The sequence below is a fragment of the Manis javanica genome, chromosome 14 (assembly GCF_040802235.1).
Source record: "Manis javanica isolate MJ-LG chromosome 14, MJ_LKY, whole genome shotgun sequence".
NCBI classification, from domain to species: Eukaryota; Metazoa; Chordata; class Mammalia; order Pholidota; family Manidae; genus Manis; species Manis javanica.
Genome location: NC_133169.1, coordinates 12,273,308 through 12,295,219, shown reverse-complemented (window position 1 = coordinate 12,295,219; position 21,912 = coordinate 12,273,308). Strand labels below are relative to the sequence as shown.

The 21,912-nt window shown below is 40.8% G+C and overlaps 1 long non-coding RNA gene across 2 annotated transcripts; it reads left to right on the top strand.

Moving 5' to 3' along the window:
* Window positions 1-375: 375 nt before the first annotated feature.
* On the top strand, window positions 376-13,426 carry LOC140845968 (uncharacterized). Of its 2 annotated transcripts, XR_012124943.1 has the most exons (6): window positions 376-576; window positions 1,723-1,899; window positions 2,224-2,328; window positions 3,310-3,463; window positions 6,504-6,614; window positions 11,383-13,426. It is a non-coding gene; the product is annotated as an uncharacterized lncRNA (long non-coding RNA). The 2 variants fall into 2 exon arrangements; XR_012124942.1 differs by lacking the exon at window positions 3,310-3,463 and having other exon boundaries at window positions 11,298-13,426.
* Window positions 13,427-21,912: the final 8,486 nt, after the last annotated feature.

Sequence of the window (21,912 nt, the reverse complement as noted above, 5' to 3'; positions counted from 1 at the left end):
GATCTGCTGTACAACATTGGGCTTATGTATAACAATATCGTACACTTAAAAATCTGCTAAGAGGGTAGACCTCATGTTAAGTGTTCTTACCACAATAAAACTTTTCTAATAAGGAAAGAAATATAAGCCCTTAAATGTGGAAAACCATTAAGAATAACGAACAACTAATCAGAATAACCGGTCCATCTGTCAAACATGTTAAAAATGCAATAAAGAGTGGTACTGTACAGACTAAGGCCTATCTGGCTGAGATCCTGCCCTGCCCCCTCTGACATCACCGGTAATGAGAAGGTCCCTCACTAGCGCCGGAAGGAAGATTCTCACCCAGCGTGCTTTACTGGGAAGAATGCTGGGTGGCATCTGCAATGGCTCAAACTTGATTGGGCTGGTATGGTAAAGAAAAAAATTGTTGTCTTCACCTGGGGATTGGACGAGAATTTCTTTGGGTTGAGTTCGAGATGAGCCCGGTTTTCCTGCCTATCACTCTCAGATTCATCAGTGGAGCCACCTGGATCACCATTAGGAAACTGACGTCTTCCAGGAATGCCAAAAGAAATAGGAACACTCTTAGGATGGGTGAGGCACTTTCATAACATTCTTTCCATGTTGAAATCTTAGGGCCAAGAGCCGGTGCCTCCTGGAGGAGGGGAGTTAATTACCTAAGCATCATGCGATTTAGAAGAGTTCTACCAGCACAATTTTAGACTTGCTGTTCTTTGCCAGATGAATTACTAATAGATTCCAAAGTTATTTTTACCAACAGGTTAAGTGGGTTATCGTTTGTCTGATAAACTGAAGGAGAATCAGGGTTTCTTAAGAAAAGAATAGTTAATGAGGTTTGTCATCTTTCGGAAGAGGGATAATTATTTCTATAATTATGGAGAAAATGACTAAAGGACAGGTGTCTGCACTTTTGGCAAATAATGGGTACTTGAAGCATTCTTTGGAAATTAAATCTCTGAATATACACATAAGCGTTTGCTAGATTTTACTTGAAAACTGGTAATAGTTGTTCTCTACCAGAGGAGTTGAGAATCTGGGGGGTAGAAGTAGTGGGGAGTCTATAGCTTTTCACTCCGTGACCGTTTTTGCCTTTTGAATTTTTGTATCATGTGTATTTTTTGCCTATTTAAAATGTTTAACTACCTTTAAATAAAATATATAATAATTATTAATTATAGAATTAATTATAACAAATACAATATTTAAATAAACAAATCTGTGAGAAAACATGGTTAGCAAATAGGTGTGGTTTAAATACAAGATTGAGTGTAATCAAGGTTCCGTGCCTTAATTGTGCGGCTTTGAGCAATTTTCTTATCATTTCTACAATTCTCAGGTTCCTCATAATGGCGATAATAGTATTTTTCTGACCAACATTTTTGTAAAATACAAATAATATAGAAAAAGCCCAGAAAAACAAATCTTGAAGGCTGGAAATCACAAGACTGAATGACTTGGTTCCAAAGTTTTCGATTTGCTGAGAGATTTTGAAAAGGACAGAGCTATTTTATGGGGATCAGAGAAATGAAGAACAGATGGCAGAGAGAGGGGAGAATAGAGGTGTGGAAGGAAGAGGAAAGAGGAAGATTATGTTTCCCAAGGGCCATTTTGAGTCTACTTGATTTAACATTTATAGCTTCATTCTGTACGTTCCCAATAAAATTATATCCATGTTGAAAAATAATGAAATGTGCTGATAGGCTGTAATATGTCTTTAAGTTCCAGAGGCTGTAGAATCACAAAGTGATAGAATTCAAGATGAACAGAGCCTCAGAGATAATGGAGTCCACCTCTGCCTCCTTTTATTAATGAGGAAAGTGGAGTCCAGAGAAACGAAAAGTCCAGCATTCAGCAGTCACACCTGGGAGCCAAATCTTACAAATCTAAGTGCATGACGTTGTTTTTTATTGTCTTTTTTAAAATTAAATAATAATCATTAAGAAACGGGTCCTTTCCTAGGAGACTGATAAGAATACCCTGATTCTGAGTGGAGAGGACTACATGTCCGGTACCCATGCCTGAGTCCTGGTCCCCGTTGTTCCACCAATAGTGTGATTTTAGATAAAACACCTACCATCTGGGAGTCATATTCCTCATTACAATAGTGGGATTGGATGGTCCCAGGGCACATCCAGATTTGCCCTTGACTGCCAGATTTCACTAAAGATTTAAATTTATTGTTGAAGAGCCTGTGTCTATGCTGTCCTCTCTCCCCTACAGATCTAACACATCAGTGAGCTTGATCGTCTTCTATGTCATCTCTGGTGAAGATAAAGGCTCCCTCTCAGATTCCAGAATTCTGGCACTGTCCACATTTGCCATAAAGTGAGTATTCACCAGGAAAAGGTGGTGAATATCTGGCAATGAACAAACATTATGGCTGGAAAAAAAAGGTGAAATCCAACTTTTCCCAAGTGAATCAGAGGTGGAATTCCAAGCCTGTGCTCAAGGCCCACTATGCTTCCTGGGGCACAGAGGAAATGCTTTGCTTGAAATGGTCCCTGGTCAGATTTTTCTTGCCATCACCTAGTGAAATCCAATGTGGTAAAAGGTTCTACTAGCCAACCCCAAACACAAAGTTGGCAGAAATGCAGTAAGAGGAGCAATGAGTGAAGTTGGGTCCAGGTTTTTTGTTAATACAACTCCTGAGGGAGAAAGGCTGGGTGTGAGAATAATTATGCATCATTTTAAGACTAAATAAGCCAGGAGGCAAAGAAGAAATCATCAAACCTGTATGCTATCAGACCAAAGAGAAAGGCATTCAAAATTCCAATGGAAAATATTTTTGAACTTGTCGTTTTATGTGCAACCAAGCTATCAATCAAATATGAATGAAAAATAACCTCATTTTCAAAAATACAAAGATGTAGGTTTGTCTTTTCTGATGTAGCTTCTTGGAGTTTTTCCCCAACAACACAAAGATTAAAAACTCCAAATGGGAAAGACCTAAAATGCCAAAAACTATGGACATAATTGAGAAAAATTAAAAGAATGAAAGCCCTAGGTGACAGCGGTCTGGGACACTTATGAATCTACGGGATTTTACTGAAAAACATTTTTGGAGGACTCCAGGAGTGATATTTACAATTAGAAACTGTATCTAACATGAGAGAGAAAGAGGGAGATGCTAGTTAATTTTCAGATATCGTCAGTAGTGTGTGTTGGTAAATGATTACCAGCCAGCTCTCTGGAGGAAAAACCGGTATGTGTGCATAGACATTGCTACTCATAGCATAACAGCTACTAACACTAGAGGTTTTTAAATTTAATCTTCATTACTAACACTTCCTTTATCACTTTCTCAAGTCCAGACAATCAACCAAACCATCAATCAGGTGCTGATTTGGAATATTTGTCAACAAATCCCTCCAAATAAGCTGAAGAGAGCGTACCACTTGTAGTGGCAGCATACTTGAATTTCCCAAAAGAAAGAAGAAAAGAGGAGAAGAAGGAGGAGGAGGTAATTCAAGATGCCGATACAAAAATCTAATACAGGAAAGACATAGGTTAAATATAAAGCAAACTATAAGATTATCTCAACCTTAAAGCTAAAACCATTTTTTCTTTAAGTGGCAGAGGCCAGAGCAGTAAACTCATAATTTAGAAAAGTAATAACACTAACAAGCTACTTGGTTATACAGTGAACAATGCTATGTACTCACAGCAATATCTGATATGCATTGTGCTTTCTGAGAGCCAGGCACAGTTCTACATGCTTCATGTGTACTTATGAATTTAATACTCAAAAAAGAACAGTAAGATATGTATTATTATGATGATGATGATTTTAAAGATAAGGAAACCGAGACTCAGAAAGCTTAAGCAAATTTCCCAAGGTCACACAGTTACTAAGCAGCAGAACCATGGAGTGAACTTGGGAAGGCTGTCTCTGCAAGCTGGGGATCTCCGAAACTAGGTGGCAGACCTCAGTAATGGAATTTCCCTTCACTGGAGTCCAAATTTGTTAAATCAACATGTGTATAAATGATACAATATTTGAATATAGATACAGTGCAGAAAGTAAAAGTTATTAATCTTGACAATGTAAAAGTGTAAAATATAGTTGTGGCTTTTCAGGGAGTGATAAAGAGCAGGGACATTAATATATCCTCACTTCACTTAGTGGGAAGTCAGGAAACTGTCTAAACATTATAAAGCAAGAAATACACTACAATGTTTGAATCCGTAAGCATAAATGATATAATCACTAAGAATACAGCTATGAAAATGTAGAAGAGCAAGTGAAGATGTGATTAAGGAAACAAATACTCAGTTTTCACAGCAGTGAGGAAAGAGATTTTTATTTAAATTCAATAAAACAAAGCAATTACAAATTACAAAGAAAATACCAGTTACCACTGAAGACTGGAAGTGAATCTGGGAGAGGTAGAGGGAGAAAAGCATAAACCAAGCACACTCACGAAGATGCTCTCCCCAGAGCTGACCCACTGGCCTGTGCCCTAGACTCATCCCCCGTCTACTCCAGAGCTTTGCCCTCTGAGCCATCAAGCTTTCTGTTCACTCAACTTATCCTGTTCTGAGGGCATATCACTATGAGCCTATAAGCCAGCCGAAGTGCTCCCACTCTAAAATTGATCTCTTGGGGCTGAGATCCTGTGTGGTTACAGGTGATAGCTCAGATCCCTTCTTGGAGGACACATCCACACTGGCTGCCTCCTCTGCTCCACATTGCGCTTACACGGCAACCCAGAGCAATCCAGCTTCAGCCCCACGGTTCTCCTGAAATTACTCCTGCTAAGGAATATAACAGCTTTCCAACTTTCAGGCAAACTATTTCCCAGTTCTTGTCTTTCTAGATTTCTTTTCTGCATCTCATGTAATGTATCAGTCCTTCCATCTTTCTTGACACTTTCTGCTTGGTTTCCATGATATCACTTAGCTGATTTTCCTTCCCCAGGGCTTGCTCTTTCTTCTCCTGTATCTGAACCTCTTCCTCTAAGGGCCAAAGGGAATCCCTGCTCTCTGGTCCAGTTTAAGCCTTCTCAAGTCCTAATCCCAATGACTCATATGATTTCAACCATCATAAAAACACCACGAACTGCATTTATATCCCAGAACCTCACTTCAGACTGAAACATCACCTTGTCCCTGGACATCTCTCTCCAAATATCCTCCAAGTATCAACAACCCATCTTCCCACAAATCATTTGACTCTCCAGTACTCTCTCTTGTCCATTTCTGATCACCCAGTAACTGGAGCTATCTTGACTATTTTCCTTCTGCTACATGCTGCTTATGCAATCAAACACCCAGTCATGACAGTCGCATGGCCTGCATATTTCTGGAACCCACCTCACCCCTTCTGTGCTGATTGCCAAGGCCCTAGTTCCTCTCCACGCTTATTACCATACCTGCCTCACTCATGTGTCTTCCCCAGTCTTATTTAATTCAAACCCATCATCCGCATTGTAGTCAAAGTGACCCATTAAAAAGTCAAATTTGACTAGGTCACCTGCATGCTTAAAATACATTAACTGATGGGGCCGAGTCCCAGGTCCACCACCCAGCCCTTCCTTCCCCTCCAGCCTCATTCCTCATGACTCCATGCCCTAAACTATATGCTGTTGCAATATCAAACTTCCTGTCATTTGTTTCACACACCATTTTTTTTTTTCTTACCCTTTTGCACTTATTCACTGTTTTTACCTGGCTCATATCTACACTATTCACAACAAAGGTTTTTCATAATTCACTGAAAAATAGGTTCTAATGGAAGTCTCTCAAAGCACTCTGAGCTTCACTTACCACGTCCATGTCCACGTAGTGGGCTTACCCTTCATCGGCTTCTCTCTCAAGCCCACCGTTCTCTAAACAGTTGGGCTTCCTCTTTACCATCCTATGCTTGGGCCAAGTTATGGCCCAAGACCTGGAACATATTAGGTGCTGAATAAATGCTTGTGGAATAAATAAATGATTTAGGTTCCTAAATTTTATTATCTTACATGAGCTTCACAGAAACCTCGTGAAATCTAGGAAGAAGATTTTATTACCTCTGTGACAGGAAAAAAATAACAACATTCAGCTAAGCCCTGCTTTCTGTGTCCTTCCTCATTCTCACACCCTACCCCTCACTGCCCAGTGCTGACTGGATCCTTCTGCGGCGTTGAAATGGATAACGGAAGAAGAGGGCAAGAAGAACACGAGAAAGCCTAGAAGAGTGATGCTAAGAAGGACAGAGAACCGCCTGGAGAGGGAAATGGTTGAACTGGAAATGTGGAAGAACGGGCCAAGAAGCAAAAACAGCAAATACTGAGTTATTCTGAAGAGTTTAAAGAAGCGACGGGGGGAGAAAGAGGAGATGCAGAAAAGAGAAGAGAGAGCAGTTAGAAGGAGCTGCTATGCAGATGAGCACAGATTTGAGGAGACAAGTAAAGAGGATTTTAAGCCATTTTTTTTTTGCAGCATGTTTCCAGTTTGTCATTTGTTAAAAACATGTCACTAAGTATTTCATTGATTGTTGATATTTTTTTCTTTTTTAGAGCTCGTATTTGTGATCTTTTCAATGCAACCCTACGTGAAGGCCAAAACAAGATTGTTCAGCATTGTTCGAGTTATAGTTCATGAATTATTGCTCATCTTTAGAACCAGAGGTACAAGTTTCATCTAAATCTTAAATTATATCACTGTGCTGGGACTCAGCTAGGAACCTCAGCCTACCAGTAGCTGAATTTTGGGAGCGAAGGACTGAGATCGACTACACGCTAACTGTGACTACTCTTAGTTAGACCAGACAGACAGAAGTTGTAAAGACTAATCAAAAATTAGAAATATATCTTCAGGGAATATGCAGGCTTTGAAAATCTTCACGTCAAAAGGCAAAGGGGTCCCAGTGGTACATGGCATTTCTAAATTGACAATGTCCAAAATTTTCCTCGTGAAATTAGAGGATAGGAAACTGCACTTCACCCAGTGTCTATGGAATATCAATAGTATCAAGAAATGAGTGTCTTCTGTTGAATGACGAGAGGAGCTGCCTAGAGTAATCCAGATTCGTTGCCTTCCTGCTGCAGGTGAGCCAGGACACTCTGCAGCCTCCACTGCTGCTGTAGCGGCTGCCGGGAAGCAGGGAGAGCCTCTGCCCTGGACAAGGGAGGAGGCGGAATGCCGGTTAGCCCAGCCTGCTGACCTAGTGCAAGCCCGAGGCCCCGGGCTTAGACTAGGTTAGTGATCAGAGTGAGAATAAGGCACTGCGGGGTCCTGCAGCAGGACACATTCATGGGATAGACGCCTCATGCCCCTCAGCCTGGCTGCCCCAGGCTTCTGTCTCAGATCCGATGTGGCATCTCCCAAGAAGCCTCTCTTGACCTCAGCCAGCCTGTGTTGGATTAACATCCTTATTACAAACTATGCCTCTTCATCACTGTACTTGTCAACATCATATTTTACTTTTCTATGTGTCTTTATATGTTACATAAAATACTAGGAGCCCCTCAGAACAGGGATTGTGTCTCATTCAACCTTGGGCCTCCAGTGTCTACCACAGGGCTTCACACATGATCAGGAACAGATAACGCAGGTTAGGAATGGTTCTCTGGATCTGCCCTATCCATCTGCCCAGCTTAGAGGTCCAGGCAGGGAGATCAGGCAGGGAAGGAGCCTGGGGACGTCTGCCTGGGAAAGAGGAGACTTGGGTGAGGACGTTAGCTGCACCATCCAAATGGTTGAAATGCTAAGAGAGAGCAGAGGTGTCACCCCATGTAGCCCTAGGGAGACGCTGCCAGATTCAACATAGAACAAGAAAGACGTTTCTTAGTCAGAGCTGTCCCCATGGCTGGGACCCTCACTGGTGGAGCCGAGAAGGCTCTGCCTCACACTCAAAAGGGGGCTTTAAAGTGAGAATTCAGTTTTTAATCTCTAAACATGGTTTTAGAGGCAATCACAAGACACATCAACAGGACTGAAAGATGTATCTCATCAGCTACAGGACTCTGATTTACCTCCCAGACTACATTTCCGGGACTCTATCACGTAATAGATTTTGGGGGTTTGGGTTTGTTTTCAGTATTTGACACATGCTGTTTTCTCAAGACATTTTATATTATTGCTTTAATCCATGATTAAAAAGAAACCCTGGGAAAGGAGATAACATAACACTAGGGATGTATCCCAGCGACATCACATGAATCTGATGTTAGGATAATGGACCCTGAGCCTTTAGTTGATGCTTCTGAGGAGCCAGGGACTTAACCTTATAAACTGGACAAGTGAAAGTCAGAAACTGCAGAAAAATGAGCCAAGCTCTGGAACCTGAAGAACTGTCTTTTTCCCAAGCCAGGCGTAGGGGAGCTGTGCAGCCAGTCATCTGCTCTGGGCTTCAGTGTCATGACCTGACATGTGGTTTGGAGTTTCACGCTCCCACTGTGTTTGGACCGTGATCTTTGGAATTCTTTCCACTCAGAATATCCTAACTGATACCATTAATTCAATAGCTGTCCATATGTAAGATCTACGACATCTCTGTCCACCCATTCATCTATTCATTTATCCATCCATTTCCACTAAAGCCGATTCTGAAAGCTGACTGAGTCCGCATGTGCCAGACCTACTTTTCAGGCTCCGTGGGAATCTACCAAGGATCTGCGGGATGGATGCCCCTCCTGCAAGGCAGAATCATCTCATTCATCATCCTCTGCAAGCTGCTTCTGCTCTCAGAGGACACAAGTGGCTTTTATCTTACATCACTGCTGTCAGTGACATTCAGACAAAAGGCTCGATGCAGTACCTGGGCCGCACTGGTCTAAGTTCATCTATTTTCAAATGCCAATCTGGGAATTGCTCTCTGAAAGCTCCACCCCAGTGATGACTTAACAGAGCCACCCCGTCACCTTACATCACACAGGAGTACAGCACAGAGCTTCAGTTTTAGAGCAAGGAAGATATACATGGATATGAATCCTGGAGCTACCAGTTCCTAATGAGGTCCCTTTAAAGGAAGCTAGTTGGCGTCTCTGAGCCTCAGCTCTCTTATCTGTAAAATGGGGACAGGAATGCTACCTCCTGCAGAGCATTACTATGAGAATTAAATATGTCAGTGAGTGTGAGGTGCTTGGTGTAGCATCCAGCTTACACACCCCCAGCAATGTTAGCTATTTTTATTAACGTCAGATTATTGATGAACAGACTCCAATGCCCTCTGTCTTATGTTTGGGCAACTGCTGTCCTCTTCATCTGGCTTCTAGCTCCTGGTTTGAAATGGACTATGGGGAACCAAGGAGATAAAGAAAACCTGGCTAAGTTGTCAAGAGAGCAGATGCAATTAAATAGGAACAAAGTGCCGGGGCTGATACTGATAGGCTCAAGATACCACCGCAAACAGAACTTTAAGGCCGCATTAAGATTTTCAGCAGAAACAGACATGACGTAATTTACAATTTAAGGAGCTCCCTCAGGTTACTGTGTGGCAGAGGGTGGCCAGAGAGGAAGCAAGGAGATACCAGGAGAAGTCACTGAGGGGGTTCAGGCAAGAAAAGACGGTGAGTTGGATCAGCACGGAGCCCGTAAAGCCGAAGAGGGAGTGCAGAGATTTGATACGCATTTTGGAGGCGGCATCCAGAGCATTTGCTGAGGGGCTGGGTGGGTGGCAGAGATAGGAGGGAAGGAGTCAAGGATGACTCTCACCTGCCTAGCAAAAAATTGGATAGACGGTGGTGAGAGAGATGGGGAAAAATCAGGGTTTCAATTTTAGAATTAGTTGGATTTGAAATACCTGAGAAGCCAGCAAGTGAAAATACAAAATAAACAGTTGAGATTTTACTGTTTATAAAATTCTGTACCCTAATTTTTATATAAAAGTACATCACAGACACTTCCCCACACCGTCACGTAATTGTCTGATATCACTATTGGCTGCGTAATGTTCCATGGAAAAAATGAACCATGATTTACCCAACCGTTCAGCTATTGTTCTTTATTTGAGTACTTCATTATTTAAATAGCATTTGTGGTAGACAGAGTATTGACCCCCCAAAAATGTCCACATCCTAATCCCTGGGGCCTAGGACCATATTGGATTACATGGCAAAAGGGAATTAAATTGCTAATCGGTTGTCTTTGAGATGGGGAGATTAGCCTGGGTTATCCAAGGGCCAGCTGTAATCTCGAGGATCCTCACAGGCAGTGGAGGGAGGCAGAAAACACATAACAGGGAGATGATACCATGAAAAGGACCAGGCTCAACCTTGTCTCTGAGGATGGAGGAAGGGAGCCACCTGCCAAGGAATGCAGGCAGCCTCTAGACATCGGAAGAGACGAGAACGCTAGGATTCTTCCCTAGAGCCATCAGAAGGAATGCAGCCTGTTGACATCTTGATTTTTGCCTATGAGACCCATTTCAGACTTCTGAGCTCCAGAACAGGGGAAAATCAGTTTATTTTCTTTCAAGCTGCTTAGTTCATTTGTTACAGCAGCAGGAGGAAATTAATGCAACACTGTAGCATTCCTTTTATGATTGTCTCTCTATTCATTTCAAAATATGCAAATAATATCCAAATTGAGAAATGGGATTATTGAGTCAAAAACAGGAGTGTATTTAAAATGCATGACATTAATTTCCAAAATATTTTAACCAAATGACACTCCCATCAATAGTACATGATAGTAACTATTTCACTTCCTTTTTAATACATTTCAGGTGTGGCTCTATCAGTCTAGTATTTTATACGTTGTTAGTAAGCAAGCCTCTAATCTGGCTTTTCTTGATAACTATTCCACTCCCTATCACTTTATGGAAAAACCTGCTGCAAGCAATATTCCAAATGGCCAGCAGCTCCTATTTGGCCTTTCAGTCTGTGTTAGGAATCAGGTATATAACAAGAGTATTGGCCTCATATAAAGACTCCCAGTTATTTTATTTGACTTGGAGAATATCTGCACTTTGACAGTTCCTCAAGAATCGGACTATACAGAATAATATTTGCGAGTGGTGAATGCAAGATTGTGTTTAAGAAAAACCCTCCCAAGCCCTTTTTTGGTTTTATCTCAAACATTTGACATACTCTAAAATGAGCTGGATGCATGTCTTCATACAAATAGTTACCCATACACTCACAGCATGTTTTTATATACAGACACAAGATGTCACAATAGATGGTATTTGGCTCATTACTAATTCTACAAAAAAAATTTTTTTAATGTCTTTGGCGTGCACTCTCTAAAATTCATTGGCTTAAATTAAATTACTCCATATATCAAAAGGTTTATCAGTGATCTGGAATCCATTCTGCTCCTCCAAGTAGTCCAGGTTTTAAAACCCCACAATAATCTCTTGCTTCCAGTTTATTTTAGAAAGAATATTATGAGGAGTTCCCGCTTAGAATCGGATAATCCAAGGAAATGTTGTTCTGCTTTTCTCACGGCTAGCAACTGAGGGACACGGTCTGCCTTGACGAGTTCCCACTCCAAGACCATCTCGCTGTGGTGTACAGAGGGCGGTTCCCTGGGCTCCGTGCAGCGCCTGACAAGACAGCTCAGGAGCTGCCTGTGGAAATCCCAGCTTTGTCTACAAGTACCCTGCAGACACTTCGCCAGGCTGGGGCAGGCAACCCCCACCACCACCCCGCTCAAGCTGAACGTGAATGCGATTTCCTCATTTTCACAGAGGGCCATCTCTGCAGAGGCTCGCCTGATCTCTAATTCACTCAAACTCACCCTCTGTCAAAAATATAGAATTCTGGAGAGTGCAGTTTCAAACTGACTGATTTCTAGTTCCTATCCAAGGTGTATCAAGAGAAGTTTGTCAAGAACAGGACATGCAATCAATTCACTCTCCTACATGCTCTAAAGATCCATGATTTAAGTTATACCACAAGAACCCACATGCCAAGGTGGTAGTAATTCCACAGATAACCATCTTCATTATGTTGGTTTTTCATGTACACTTTTGTTCTTGTTTCTTTTTAAACAAAATTTGCCAAGAAATAAAAGTAAGAAAACTGCCATGGGGCATACTATAATAACACTGTTAGTATTCATGAAAATTCAACATGACCAATTTCTTTTCGATTTAAACAGAAGCAATTACACGGTAGCATTTGGGATTCACTGCCTGGAAGTTAAGAGACGGTTTAAAGTCTGACGAAAACAGTCTTTAGCCCTTTCTTCTAGAATATTGTTTTCTTCTTTTTCCACATGTTGGTTCTCAGTTTTTATTTTATCACTGCATACATCTCTTTGTGAGATGCCTCACACCTTTTGTGAATGGCAAGACGTAAAATGGTTAATATATAGACTCCAGCCTCTTCTCTCTCCAATTCATCAGATCACATCGCTGTTTTCAGAGTTTTCTCATGATGCTCCAACACATAAATAATTAAAATGTGATTACTGAGTCCTGGGTCTGGCATTCAGGGCTTGTATTACTAGTTACCTTTCCAGTTCAATCTGTAACCATCCCTCTGGCTACACAAACTTGCTGGCCATTCCCTGGCCCATAAATGCCCCTCCCTCTGGAAGTCCAGCTCCCTCTTCCAGTGTGTGCATTGTTCAAGGCGCAGCTTGCAAGACACTAATGAATGAAGCCTTACTGAATACTACAATGGGAATTAATTTCTCCACACTCCCACAGTATTCTGTACCTATATTTTGCCATTTGTAACAGTCTGATTTTAATGATCATAATTTGTATAAAAACAAAACCATAATAGTTCATTGGCAATATAATTGATAATTGGAATTATTAAATGCTTAGTATCCACTAGGGACTCTATACTTCTCTTTAATATTACCTCACCTAGAATTCTTACATTCCAAAGAAATTGTGAAGGAATTATATAAGAGTAGAAATGATCCTATGGACTGTCACTGATAGGTCGTTAGAGCCTGGGAAGAGAACAAATATACAAAAAGACCCAAAGAAAAGCAAAATCCAAACAAGTAGTAATGGGGGTTAGGTAGAACCTGGGAAGGAAGATATAGATTTTAACAGTAGGGAATTTTTGGTGAATGTGCGATTTGTAGCAGGAGGGCATATGTTACGAGAGCACCCCATGTGGGCACTAGTCCCTAGTAGATGGTGACTATATTCTCTAGCTCTCTTTCTCTCTCTCTCTCTCTCTATCATCTTTATCTCCCCTTCATCTCTGTCAGTGTGTGTGTGTGTGCATATTTGATATTTAAAATATAAAATTTGACATGTTAAATTAGTTATACTTTATATGAAAACATGTAACTGATTAATTTAGACATGATCTTAAATTGCAAGGTATAATAGAATTGGTTAGATTTTAGTATTGAAACATTTAAGAAAATGTATGAATCAAGTATAGATTTTCTTCAATATGTATTTGAGGTTATATTTGTCAGTCAGAGTACTGTGGTACTTTTACATTGAATGTAACAACTTGGCAACTTCAGTGTAAGTTGTTCTGAGAACTTTGAAGTTGTTAAATGGACCAAACATTGTTCCAAAGCCCCCTTGAAAAACACTATTAAAATTTCTAGAATTTTAATCAAATCAATAATATTAATTATTTGAACTTCAAGCTATTTTAAACTTGAACTTTAAGCTACTTTGTAACTTACATAAATTAAATATTAATTTTGTACACTAATGTAGCCCTAATATCATCTTCGTGATATACAAAAGTTAACTTGAAGAACACAAAGACATCATATCTCTATAAAAAAGGAAGAGAAAACAATGGTTCTATGTGACGCAAACAGTTGGTAGAAAAGATGGATCAAGGTTTAGAAATCAATCCTGAAGACTATTGGGCAACAGGACAGAGCGAGGGAACAGGACAGAAGAAAAGGGAAGGTAGAGAGACAGAAAGGCATTGATAAAGAGATAAAAAGAAGAGTGGTATCATGCCACGGCTTCAGCAGAAAATTGCATTTAATTCTCAGAATTAACCCAGGACCCCACAAACCCATCTACCATTCCCCACATATATTCTCCTCCCACTCAGAGGTCCTGCCTCCCACAGTCCAGCCATTACACCTCCCCACTGCCCACCATCCACTGAGAGCCATCTCTGCATATGGGGATTCAGTCCAGGAGCTCACAAACCCATCCAGACATTCACTGACTGATCAGTGATTCAGAGAGTCAGCCAAGGGGTGAGGAGGAACGGGGTGTTGTGGACAGCTGGTGCAGAAATGTGAAAAGGCTTAGGGGATCCAGGACCCCCAGTCAGCTTAATCCACCCCTTTGGGCCTTGACAGTCACACCGGATGGGAGGAATGACCTCCCTCCTTTCAAGGAAGATACTCTTCAAGGCAAGGCTGCTCTTGTTGTTAGGGGTCACTTAGTCACGCTTGCTTTAAATGCCAGCATGACTGAAGTCTCAAAACTCCTCTTTCTACATGTTAATCTGAATTTCCCTAGGTAATTAGTTTCCCAGAATATTAGCAGGTAAACACCCTTCCTCTACCCTTTTCCCAGCACTCCTGGGACTACCTGAAATACAAGTGTATCTTACTCCACAAAACACTAAATTCCAGAAAAGAGTAAATAACATTTACAGCAACTACTGAGTTGATCAACTGCACATACACATTGAAGATTCCTGGACTGCGGGAACCTTTAGAACTCACTCACCTCCTTATAACTCTGCTATGCCCATTCTTTAGGCTGACATTGGGAAACCTGGGGTGCACTAGCTTTGGTGGTTGCATCACATACCTGTTCCGCACCTAGAATGTGCTGCACAGGCTTTCATCCTGCCTGCAACTCCCACCCCACCAAGCCTACTGCCTCTCAGGACACTTCTTCAGCAGGTAATTGCTCACCCTTTCTACTGACTAGGGCTCAAGTATCATGCACCAAAATGCTGGAAATTACTGGAAATCGTTTTGTATTGATCTGTGATGAATAGACCCCTCTCAACTTCACAGCTATTAACAGATGGTAGTCCCATTTCTCTGGTGCATATACTGAAATCTTTTTCTCTCCACCTGTTCATGGTCTGATAACTAGTTTTCCCTACCAGGCAGTACAAGGTGAACACATCACCCAGCACCATAGTGGCTGTCTGAGCCGCTCCCCTCTCTTGGCCTGCCCAGTGCCTTCCTCTCTCGCCTCCCAGGACCCTCTGCTCACCAGCCCTGTACTCCCACTATCAGCATCTCCGTCTATACTTGGATGGTGTTCTACAGCTGCAGGTAACAGACTATACTCCACTATTTTCCAAATCCTCCTGAACTGACAGCCAACGAATGACCCATGAGAGGAGAATGGGAATTGGTTCTCCCTCTACTTTACTTCCTGCCTTCGAGGCTCTATCAAGAGTAGAGACCCTGATGGACAAAACTGTTCTCAAATAGTAGCTGTGGAAGCAAAGATCTTTTAACGAAAATTCATTATAGTCATCTTGAAATAAAGACAGTTTTATTTGAGCCAGACTAAGGACCTATAGGCCCAGAAACATTAACTCCCACACAGAGAAATGGCTGAAGGATCCCAAGTCATATAAAGGTTTTTATGTCCTTGGAGATGAAGGCAAGATCAAAGAGATACATACATTTACATAAAATATGCAATGCTGGAGGAAAAAAAAAGAGGTTGGTGTTGATATACATCTTGGCACCAAAGAGTATTAAAGGGAAAGGCAAATTTTTTTGTTTGTCTTATGTCCTTAAGCAGGAATCCAGACAACTGGGAGAGCAGGTATGGTGATAATACTTTGTTTAGCTTTTAACTTCGTTTTAATTAACAGATGGTGTTACAGAGTTAGACAGTTTAAGTTTTGAGACCCCCAGAGGTAATGAAACTTTTCAATACTTAGTCCTTAGAAATCACCCTAATATGGTTGTCAGCTTTTCTTTATTTCCCAGTCTAATCTTCCAAATGGTTTCATTTAGCTTTTTGTCATAGTTTTTTTAATCCATCAAATTCACCTAATTCTTTCCTAGGAACACCTACCGCAATAATGGTCTAGACTCATGGGGTTTGATTTGCTACAGCATTAGAACATGGTAAGTCCATTGAACGTGACATGCACCAGTCCCACACATGCTCTTCCCCCGTTCAAAGGTCCTGCCTCCCATGGCCCATTATTATACCTTCCCAGGGCTGCCCACCACCTGCTGAGAGCCCGAGGCCCTGTGGGAAATGGTTGCCCTTCCTGAGGAGATGGAAAGCTTGTTAGTTACTCAATACTGCCAAACTGGAAATTTCTGTACCAAGAAAGAAGTAGTTACACAAGTCATTTTAGGACCTGGAGTGAGACGCTCAAGAAACAGGAAACTAGGGAAAACCCCTTTGTTTTCTTTAAATCTGAGTGGCTTGAGATTAAAGGTGCATGATTGAGGCCTTCCTTAAGCCACCTGGATCCTCTGAGGCAGAAAGCAGCCTGGAGAGATAGGTGACTGAGTTACCTGTAAATAAGGGGAAGAGTCCCCTTAGGGTTTGAGATAGCCCCCACCTGGGCTGGAAGAGCGTTCTCGCCAGACCTAGACGGAAGTTTCCTTTGAGGTGGGGTTTTAGAGGAATGGGTTAGCTAGATACATAGGCAGGTAGACAGACATAACGTTAATTCTAGGTTTAACGCCGGAAATCTTCATGTTACAATCTTTTTATGAGAGATAACAAAATAAAGTCCTGCAGCTTCCACTCCTGCCTTCAAGTAATTTATTCTTCATTCGGAATCCATGATAATCTCTTTAAATGTAACTTAGATGATGCCATGTCAATGACCTAGAAGGCTCCAAGTACTTTGTCCCTGCCTTTTCTTGTACTTCTGTGTCATTCCCAACCCTCCATCCCGCCCACTGTGTTAGAGGAGGTGGGCAACCATACAGAGCAGGCATGGGGAGGGGGCCTTCAGCAACTGTTCGTCTACATTCTGCACATTCTGTGTAAGCTGTTCTTGAGGAATGTGTGCAGTGAGGGTGTAGATACCCGACCAAAACAGGGAGAGGAAGTTGACCCAAACTTCACCTCAAAATACATTTTACACTCCTTACCAGTAAAAATCACACTCCTCTGACACTAACATAATAAAACTCATACCTCTCTATACCATGACAGTTCCACTGAGAACCAAATATAGCTAAAAACTCCTCTGCCCAGCGTGAGGGCGAAGCAAGCCCAAACTCCAAGAAGACCCTGCCTGTTCCCGTTGAAACCTATGTCTATTGAATATTCATCTCCCTTTACATAAAAAGCTCCCTATTGTTTCCTGGAGGCAACCCTCTCTAGGCTGGCCCCTGCTCACCTCCAAGGCGTGTAGTTTATGTTTTCTTTGAACTCTCATCTTCCAATATACTCTTAAAACTCAAGCATTTTTGTGTCTGTCCTTGAGTTCTTTATCATGACAAGACCAAGAACACATCCCTGGTGGAAAGAACGGAGGGGACGCAAACTCAACGGTCCAGGCAGGTTTATTGCTAAGCCTGAGAGGGACCCCTCTGTCCTGGCTGGCCGAACAAAGAGGGCGTCTCTTACAGGCTAAGAGGCTTTCTATGGCCAGGTGTTTTGGGCAGGCTTTTTGAGGGGCGGGGCCAGGGAAAAGGTGGGCTTGTGGCTTGCAGACGTGTCTTCTGGAGAATGCTTGAAGCCTAGGTAAGATGAAACCTAGGTCTCTCTGAGATGGTGGGCGGGCTTATTCCAAAAGCCGGTACTCGTGTCCGGATTGCATCACCTGGTAACAATTATATCCCAGCAAACTGCTTTGTTTCCACTTCTCCAGCAGAACAAGCCTTTCCTCTTTGCATTTCCCTCTGCCTGGAATTGTCTTCCCCAATAAGAATAACACAATACACGGCCTGGGCTCATGGATTTGCTCATTGGTTTCCCCAGAAACCAATGCTTTCAATAGGAATCAATAGAAAAGCCTGATGTAATTTTAAAATCAACTGTTTAAAGAATTAGAAGAGTTCCTGGAGAAATGCAGACCAGAGAGACTTTTCCTCTGGGAGAATTTGCCAGTTCTGGCAGAGAACTAGAGGCTGATATTCTGGGCTTGCCCAGGCATTCAGCTACTTTTGAGAGGCAGAGAAACTTTTGGTGATCTTCGTGGCATCGTGTGACAAAACTGTAGACTTGACGGGTTTTGAACACGTGACTGATTATTTTGAAAATAATTGATCAAATCCAAAGCTGCATGGGGTGAGACACTGAAAAGCTAAATATTACAGGGAAGTAGTAAAAGTAATTGAAATAATTTGCATTAGATTGTAATAAGCTAAAAATTCATGTAATTTCTACAGTAACACTAAAGAAATAGTAAAACAATATAAACTAAGAAATTAATCAAAGGAAAATAAAATTATAAGAAATATTTTATTAATTCAGAAAAGGCAAGAGAGAAAATGAACATAAACAAGTAGGACAAAGAGAAACAAATAGTAAAGTGGAAGATAATTATAATCAATTAAGTGTTAATAGGCCAAATAAATAAAAGACTAAGATTGTCACAGTGAATTTTTAAAAAAATGAATGCTCCTCATAAGAGACACTAAATTTAAAGGAACAGAAAAGTTGATGTTAAAAGTATGGAAAAGAGACTGCAAACAATAATTGAAAGAAAAGCTGGTATAGCTCTACTAAAAGAGAAAATGTTAAGTCAAGAAGCCTTTTTAAAAATGAAGAATGGCATTTCATAAGAATAAAATGATCAATGAAGTAAAGTATAGGAGTTCTAAATGTGTATGCACCTCAAAACATGGTTTCCAAATGAAAAAGCAAATATTGACAGGCCAAAAGTACAGGAAAATCAAAACCACACACTAATCCCAAGAGTTACTACCAGCAGACAAAAAAAGTCAATAAGGAACTAGAACATCTTGCTAATACAATTAACAAACCTGACCTAATTAAAATATACACAATATCATATCCAATAAAATATACCCATAGAACATTTACCAAAACAGATGATATACTTGAGACAAATTTTAAGGGATTAAAATCATACAGAATATATTCTTCAAATATCCTGTAATTAAGCTAGAAATTTATAATAGAAGGGTAATTAGAAAATTACAAACTAATTAGAAATTAAGCAATATAATTTCAAAATAACCCATGGGAACATATCAATCTCTATAAGACTTATAAAATATTTTAACTGAATCATAATGAAAGTGTGACATACCATAACTCATCTGATGCAGCACTATAAAGAGGGAACTCCATAGTCCTAAATACACATAGAAGAAAAGAAGAAAAACTGAAAATCAATTGTAAGGTTCCATATCAAGAAACAAAATAGAGAACAAATTTAACTCAAGGAAAGTAGAAGGAAACAAAACAATAGAGAACAGAAATAAAACATAAAACAGAGAACAGAGAAAAGTCAACAAAGCCAAAAGCTAGTTTTAAAAGATATTAGTAACGTTGATAATTCCATAGACAATTGGCCAAGAAATGGAGAAACATAAATAATTAATATTAGTCATGGGAAAGGTGGTATCACTACAGATCCTACAGACATCCAAAAAGTAATAATAGAACACTATAAATAACTTTATGCAAATATATTTGACAATTTAAATGAAATAGATAAATCACAAAAAATGTAACCTAACAAGAACTAATACAAAAATAAACTGAACAAAAAAAAACTGAATATGCCTATATACAGTAAAATAGATGAATCAGCTATTAAAAATTTTTTTACAAAGAACACTGACCCAGTAGCCTTCACTGTGAATTCTGCCAAAAATTTTTATTGTAAAAATATATCATACATTCAGAAAAGTATGTAAGAGTATATATAGGGGGGAAAGTATATGCATCCTTTTTAAAAAATAATAAAATGAATACCAATGTATCCACCACACATTAAGAACTAGAGCATGACCAATACCATAGAGTTCTAAATTTTTAAGTAAGAAATAAAATGAATTTTACACACATTCTTCCAGAGAAAGAAAAAGAGTGGGACACCTTTTAAATTAAGAGTCCAGAAAACAGATTTTAAACATATATGATTATCTTAATGTTTAAAAAAGCATTTGATAGAATTCACCTTCTATTTGATAAATGTTCTTCACAAGTTAGGAATAAAAGGTTCTTCCTTAATCTAACAGAGTATCTCCAAAAATATCTACAGCGAACATCATGCTTAATAATGAAATATGAGAGGTTTCCAAACTCTCAGATCAGGAATGAGATCACAGTGTCCACTGTTACCATTTCCACTCAGTCTTGTACTGAAGGCCCTTATCAATGCAATAGGTGAGACAAAGAAAAAAAAAAGACATAAATATTAGAAGCTGCAAATCAAAACAACTAGATACTTGTGAGGGTATTTTGTTTCATTTTGTTTTGATTTACTATGACTGTTACTTGCTTATATATAAGACACAGGGGAAAAAATGTTTAAGGAATTTTTTTCAGGGAAGAACAGAACATTTTGAAAATTCTGGCAATTAACTATGTTTTTGCCTATTTGTAAAAAAAAAAGTATGTATTTTGAAATATGTATATATTATTCAATTTTCAGTTTTTTACATACTTGTGCTGACTACCAACCATTTGCCTGATCTTGTGATTGGCACTGAAAATTAAGGAACAGATTCTGTCTCTGGAGATTTCAGTGTCTAATATTGGGGGAAATATAAACTAGTGGATAATGCAGCAAAGTAGACTGCAGTAAATGAAGAGAGGAAGAATGACTTACTAAATGCCCTTTTGCCTTCAACCATCCCTCTTACGAGATTATTTTCAAAATATTCACCATTCCGATGAAGGGTGATGTATAGGAAGGAATAATCAGCCACCCGCTTACACTTGCCTCCGGTTGCTTTTGGCAGAGTCCCTTCGCTGCTCTGAAGCTCAGTTTCCTAATAAGAGCAAAAAAGCAACCAGAGATTGTCAGATTGAGAGAGAACAGCAGTAAAGCACTGTTGTCAGCATTTCCAGGGCAGTGTGGAACCTTCTCTGGTGCATTGGTCTAACGTGGCCTCTTGACTACAGTCTCATACACTGGACCTCCTATTACTCGACTGGCAGGTTTAACTCTGCAGCCTAGGATTGAATTAGCTCTCCTGGCAGACTTGACCAGGAGGATTTCAAGGCTGAGAGGACCAGGGATTCTCACCTGTAGAAAGAGAGACTTTACTTCAGAGTCAAAGAGGTGTGATACCTAAACATCTCTGCATCTTGTATCTTACAGGTTTACTTAGATCCAAGAACGATGGCCTTTCAGCAGCTTCAACAAAGTAAGGTCCTCTTTCCATCCTTTCCCCAAATACCTGAGCCTCGCCCACCCCAGGGCCCTGCCCTCTGCCCTCTGCCCTCCTCACCTCACACGTCAGGAGGAATAGCAGAAGTGATGCCCTCCGAAGTAACTGCAAAGCAAACCAAAGCAGAGTGAATCATTTTTCTTGGGAGCATCTTCCATAGGAAATAGAAATAACACACTTTCAGATCTTCCCTGAATTCCAGCACGGTTGTCACTCTCTTATCATCAGCTGTGCTCAAGAAAGATTCACTTCTTCTAGTGGCTGGGGGAAAATACTCAGGACAGAGGTTTAATCTCTTTCTCTAGATCTCTTCCCATTTGAGCAAAAGTGCACCAAGGCCCGGACTCAATGAAGGGCTGTGCCTGTTAGGTCCTTCCTAGGGGGCTGAATGCGCCTCTGCGTGCTCTCCCCCGCCCGGACCTCCGGTCCAGAGACACCCCCACCGGCTCCTCTCTGCTTCTCCACTAAAGCGTGCTTCCCTGAGAGGCCCAGCCTCCCATGCACCTGGTATCTGTCCACAGCACTGGAATTTAAGGCGATGAAGGGGACGAAGTAACAGGAAGGGAGTGCCCAGAGCAGGGAAGAGAGGTGAGAAAGTGACAGGGACTCTGGAGATGCAGACAGCCAAGAAGGAAGGTGCAAGGGAAGAGGAATGAGAAGGAGAAGGAGAAGCAAGAGGACATGTGGAGACAGAGCCAAGACCTGGAAGGAAGCCCTTCTGACTGCAGGGTGGGACAGGCTCAGGTCCTGAGTGGACAG